The 5770-nt window shown below is 48.0% G+C and overlaps 1 pseudogene; it reads right to left on the bottom strand.

Annotated features, from left to right (window-relative positions):
• Positions 1 to 956: 956 nt before the first annotated feature.
• On the bottom strand, positions 957 to 2483 carry LOC102915077 (sperm motility kinase-like; annotated as a pseudogene).
• Between the last annotated feature and the right edge of the window lie 3287 nt (positions 2484 to 5770).

Raw genomic sequence — 5770 nt, forward strand, 5'->3', positions numbered from 1 at the left:
AAGTCCTAGATACAGAATTGCATTGTAGCCTCTCCACCTACCTGTCTGTTACCTTGACTGTCTCCCCGGCCCTTTAAGCTCACAGGCAGGATTTTGTTGCTGGCTAGGTGCTCCCTCTTTTCTGTTGGTAGACAGCAACATAAACTTCTCAGGCCTTTTATAATCCTGCTCTGTAGGCTTTTACAAACCTGCTTTCTAAAAGGGGCTCTGGGTGCAGTCTGGCACCGGCCACTGAGTTGTCCCTGAGGTGTTTCTGGGGAGGATGAGCTGAGCTCTTTTTCTTATACAATGGGACCCTAATTCTGGGCTTCCTTGCTGGAGAATGGAGGTGATCTATCCTGTGAGGTCATGTTGCTCTTTGAACCAGCTGTAGCCACACTATGAGGCTGTCCCCTGAAGTCCTCCTGAGGTGCAGTTTGTGGGAGAGATGAGCTGATATTTTTCTCTCTCAGACCAGCTGTAGCTACACTGTGGGGCTGTCCCCTGAAGTCCTCCTGAGGTGCAGTTTGTGGGAGAGATGAGCTGATATTTTTCTCTCAGTGTTGTTAGAGTTTTCCTGCCTTGCCCACAGTCAGGACAAATCTTTGTCACCCACCAGTTCCACAGCCGCTCAGACCCAACCAAGTAAACACAGAGACTTATATTGCTTACAAACTGTATGGCCGTGGCAGGCTTCTTGCTAACTGTTCTTATAGCTTAAATTAATTCATTTCCATAAATCTATACCTTGCCACGTGGCTGGTGGCTTACCAGCATCTTCACATGCTGCTGGTCATGGCAGCGGCTGGCAGTGTCTCTCTCCCTCAGCCTTGCACTTCCCAGAATTCTCTTCTCTCCTTGTCCCACCTACTTCCTACCTGGCAACCTACTTCCTGCCTGGTCACTGGCCATCAGTGTTTTATTTATATAGAGAGATATCCACAGCACCTCAGACCAGCTGTAGCCACACTGTGGGGCTGTGCTCTGAGGTCCTCCTGAGGCAAGGTTTGTGGGAGAGATGAGCTGATATTTTCACCTGGTATGTTGACGTCTTTGCACTGAACTTCCTCCACAGAGGTGTGATGAGATAAAACATCCTGTGAGGACGCCTTGTTCTTTGATTTGTTAGGGCCGGCTTTGGACACACTCAGGGACAACTGGTTGGAATAAGTTTCTGGTACTGAAGACAGGCTGGTACATATTTCATTGGAGGTGTTAATAATGCTCTCTGTATCCTCCCAGATGATGTTTATGAAGTGAGCGTCATGTACACGCTGAGGGCAGATTCTGTTAATGGGGGCTGTTTTCTTGTTAGGGCAGTCAGGGTGGGAGGCACACAGTACCACACTCTCCCTTTTTGTCGTTCTCAGGTAGAGTGGGCAAAATGGAGGTGGGAAGGGTGGGGACACTAGATCCCCTCTTTATAGTCACTTTTGGTATCGTGGGACCCTGTAAGGTTCAAAGTTCGAGCCGACTGCTTGGGCTGAAGATTTTTTATAAAGTTGTCCCCCCAGGGTGAATGCTGCCTAAGAATCAAGTAGGTGGCTATCACCTGATCAAATTTCTTCTCCCTTAAAGCTTCCCTGATCTGTCGTTGCTTATATCCCATGACGCCCATGATGACCATCACAGTGGGGTCTGGGTAGCTGTCCTCATCATTCTCTCTAAAGGGATTGGGAGAACCTTCACTGCCATGCTTTAGCCGTTGAAACCCACAACTGTCACCTATTCTTGGTCTTTGTCCAGGGTTTACAGTTAACAATTTAGCAATCACGTCCCAAAGCTCTGGCGACAGCTTGAATTTAATAGAGTACATTCCTGCCAAGATCTTCTCCTTTAGTACTCCAAAGGTTTTTCCCTGGAAAGGGAGGCACCCTGTGGACATAAAGTAGAGCACAACCCCCAAGCTCCAGATGTCGATTGCACAGCCATCATAGCCTCTACCTTCAAAGAGTTCTGCGGTGCAATAAGGAAGGATCCCGCAGAAATATGCTGGCTTCTGCCCCATGGTAAGCTTGATGCCCAACCCCAGATCACTGAGTTTTATATTTCCTTTGCCTTCCACTAAAATATTTTTGGGCTTTAAATCCCTATGAGCAACCCCTTTCCCGTGACAATACTGGAGGGCACATACCATCTGTTTAAATAGCTTATGGGACTCCTCTTCCTGTAGGTAGCCAAACTCCACAATCCTGACCATTAGCTCTCCTCCTATGACATGTTCTATAATCATGTAAGTGTTATTTGTGGTGTCGATTATGTGCAAAAGTTTAATAATATTGGGATGGTCTAGAGATTTCATTATTTCAATTTCTGATTTGATGAAGATGTTCTTTGTGCTTTTTGGAAGAACTTTTACTGCTACCCTTGTCTGGGTGAGTAGATGGCTAGCCAATTTTACTTCTCCGAAGGGTCATTAGGATTTTGTAATGTTCCATTAAAGGGTCTTCATCATAGAGGTTGTATTGTAGGGTTGTACCTCTAGCTGCTTCCTACCTCTTCATCTTTGTTGATATAAATGCTCAGTATCAACACCAACTGATCTTCAGGCAAGCTTTGTTAGAGCATACACAAAATATTAGCACAGACACCAATGCTTCTCAGATGACTGCATGAAATGAAAAGGGGAAGGATGCTTCCAGACTCATCCTAGGAGCCTGTATTACTCAGGTATGAAAACCAGGTGGATACAGTAAGTAACAAGAGAAAGGTATAATCAATGTCCTTGGTGAACACAGATGCAACAGTCCTTAGTAAGAGTACTTAATACTTCACACAAAATTCAACAGCACTTAAAAGGACTATACTTCATGATCAAGACGGGTTCAGCCAGTCATGTAAGGGCTGCAACATATGCCAACTGATTAGCAAGATCTAAAGGCAGTGGCATTTGGTGACACAAAGATGCTGTGTGACTGCCTCTCATGTCCTTGTGGCTCTCTCTGCTTCCCACGTTTTACCAGGCAGCGAACCAAATCCTGTCTTTCCTCAGCTGCCCCATGTGCCTGACACAGAAGGGGCCAGCTGGCCCTGCTCAGAAGTGATCCTCTTCCACAGGGACATGGTCACAGATGTCTAGGCTCCAAGCACCCACCCGTGGTGTGTTGAGGATAGAAGAGTCAAGATGTGTGCATGCTGTGGAAAGCCCTCAAAAGAAGGACACTCCAGACAGAACCAACAGATTCCCACATGTTTGCAGTAAGAAAGGAATCTATGTATCTGGCAATGAAATCTCATTTAGCAAAGAGCCACATGCATCATGGTGCAGAGCAAGCCTTCTCTGATCATTTGACAAATGGGTCAATTTATAGATGTCTGTGCTTTGGCAAGGTTCTGACAAGCACTGTTTACAAAAGAAGGATCCCATAGTTTTAGTACATTTGGGGAATACCCTTTAACCTCCTCCTTGGAAACTCAGACTCCCAAATTAAGGGTACTGAGACCTCCAGCTTCAAAGGACCCTTTTCAACATAGTTCAAGCCCATGTTTACCAAATTGTGTGACCAAGACCCCCCTCCCTCCCCCTTTTAGTAATCGGAGTACAGAAGCTCCCAGAGTTCTCATCCCATGCAGCCACAGAGGATATACCTGATCCTCGGCAGAGGGCTATGAGGGCTCCTGTGACACGCTGTCTACCAGGAATATGTGGCAGACTCAGAGTAGAGGGTTTTGTTGGGGACAGGACCTCTGCCTGGCACCTGCCAAGTTCCGGACTCCAGAATAAAAGAGGTGCGAAGCACAGATAGCACTGCTGATACAGTGTGTGCCCAAGTGGGCTCTTGTTAGGACCTGTGGGGTCCAGGGGATGGAGAGCTGAGAAATCCTCATCTCTACCAGTCAGCCAAGGCTGTCCCTTCCCCAACTCCCACCCAGTGACTTTTGTAAACAGCAACCTTAGGGCAGCTCTGTGAAGCCTTTCTAACCCCAAGTTCACAAGATGGCACACACGGAGGGTTCCTCATGGCCAACCCAGGGGCGAAATGACAAGCTGCAGAGTGGCTGGTTCCAGCCTGCCTGGTCTCCTCTCTCTCTCTCTTTCCCACCTGGATGATCCCGCTGACTCACTGCACCCAGTGCAGACAACCCTGGCCCAATTCTCTGCACCTGCCTTCCACACATGAGGGCTGGGACCAGAGGGCCACTGCCAGTGCCCCCTGGTGCTAAACTGTAGGGTTAGCTTGATGGTTTTAGATCTAACACACCTCCTCACACCAACACCAATCCTCTCGTTCTAGCACATTCCACCCATCTGCTCTACCAAGAAAGCTTGGGTGCTACTGTCCCTCTGCTCACAGCTCTCCTACCCACAATGACACCTTGGTGGCCTAGCTGTCCTGACAATGAGGGTCTCTAAGCTGTTAGCTGCCTCCAGCTCCCTCGAGGCTCCTCCCTCCTTAAACAGCTGTCCACTAATATACCTGCCACACTATCTCTGAGTAGAGCCCTAGCCTGCAGCAAGGGAAGGTCCCTAAGGAAAGCACAATTATGCATCCAAATTCAGGTTCTCACAAAAGGAATTTTTTTCTCTTTTTATTTTACACAATTAAGAAAATGTTCAAAAGTAAGAAACAAGGACCCTGCATGGGTCTGAGCTAGGTCCTCTGCATGTACATATGGTTGTGTGGCTTGGTGTTCTTGTGGGACTCCCAACAATGGGAGTGGGGGAATATCTCTGACTCCTTTGCCTATGCTTGGGACCCTTTTCCTCCTACTGGGTTGCTATGTCCAGTTCTGATATGTGATACGAGTGTTTATGCCTAGTTTTATTGTATCTTGTTAGGGCATATTTGGTGGCTATCCCTGGGAGGCCTGCTTTTCTCTCTCTTTTTAAAGGGGAACAGAGGAGCAATTGATCTGGGAGAGGGGGAGGTGGGAGGAGGGACTGGGAGAAGTGGAGGGAGAGGAAACTGCACTTGGGATGCAATGTCTGAGAGAAGAATAAATGACAGATAAATAAATCAATAAATAACATGCAAGCGCATGAAAAAAAGAAAATGTTCAGAGACTCGGCATCATACCCAAATCGTGCTGTTTCCACTCTAACTTCTGGAAGCTTTCTCCTGAGTAGCTCCTGGGAGTGGTGGGAGCAAAGGCCTGGGCTCCTGCTGTTTAGCTCCGGCTCACATTCAGAGTTGGATTTCTTGCCCATGTTGGGCTTACAGGCCTTTGCCTCAGATCTGCGGGGAGCATCGGGTGTCTGCAATGCTGCTGGAGCTAAGCTGTAAAGAGTCCCACACAGAACCCAGAGTTGAGCAACTCTCTGTGGCTAAAGTTCAGCTTCACCAGAGTCCACCACAGGGGTAAGCTCATCCTCAGGAAGTGGCTGGTGGCCCACTGGTTGCAAAGGTACAACAGAGTCAGTATGACAGCTACAGCAGCCGCCTCCTGCACAGAGCTATCCTGCCTATCCTGATCATGGCCTCCCACAACCGGAACTACAGCCTGTGCTGCCCTTTAAATTCAAAGCCAGGGTGGTCTCCTCTCATGGCTTGAGGACATTCAAAGGGAACCTGAAGCTGACAACATTCCATAGGACAGTTTCCAGGAAACAGGATTGTGGACCTGAGAGTCTGTCGGTATGGATTCACTTTTTCCTAGCAGAGCAAAAAGAATCGTGCCTCAGCTCCCCTTGGTGGTCATTCATGATGCAGAGAAGGGCACAGGAACTAAAAGGCTGGCCGGCCACTATGACCCCAAGAAGGCCTCTTTCTGTCATGGTTCAGCGGTTGTCCCACAGTCTTTAGGGGTCCTTGGTGTTATCAGAACTGGAAGCACTTGCTCATATTAGCAA

This window comes from Peromyscus maniculatus, chromosome 4, assembly GCF_049852395.1.
Source record: "Peromyscus maniculatus bairdii isolate BWxNUB_F1_BW_parent chromosome 4, HU_Pman_BW_mat_3.1, whole genome shotgun sequence".
In the NCBI taxonomy this organism is placed as follows: domain Eukaryota; kingdom Metazoa; phylum Chordata; class Mammalia; order Rodentia; family Cricetidae; genus Peromyscus; species Peromyscus maniculatus.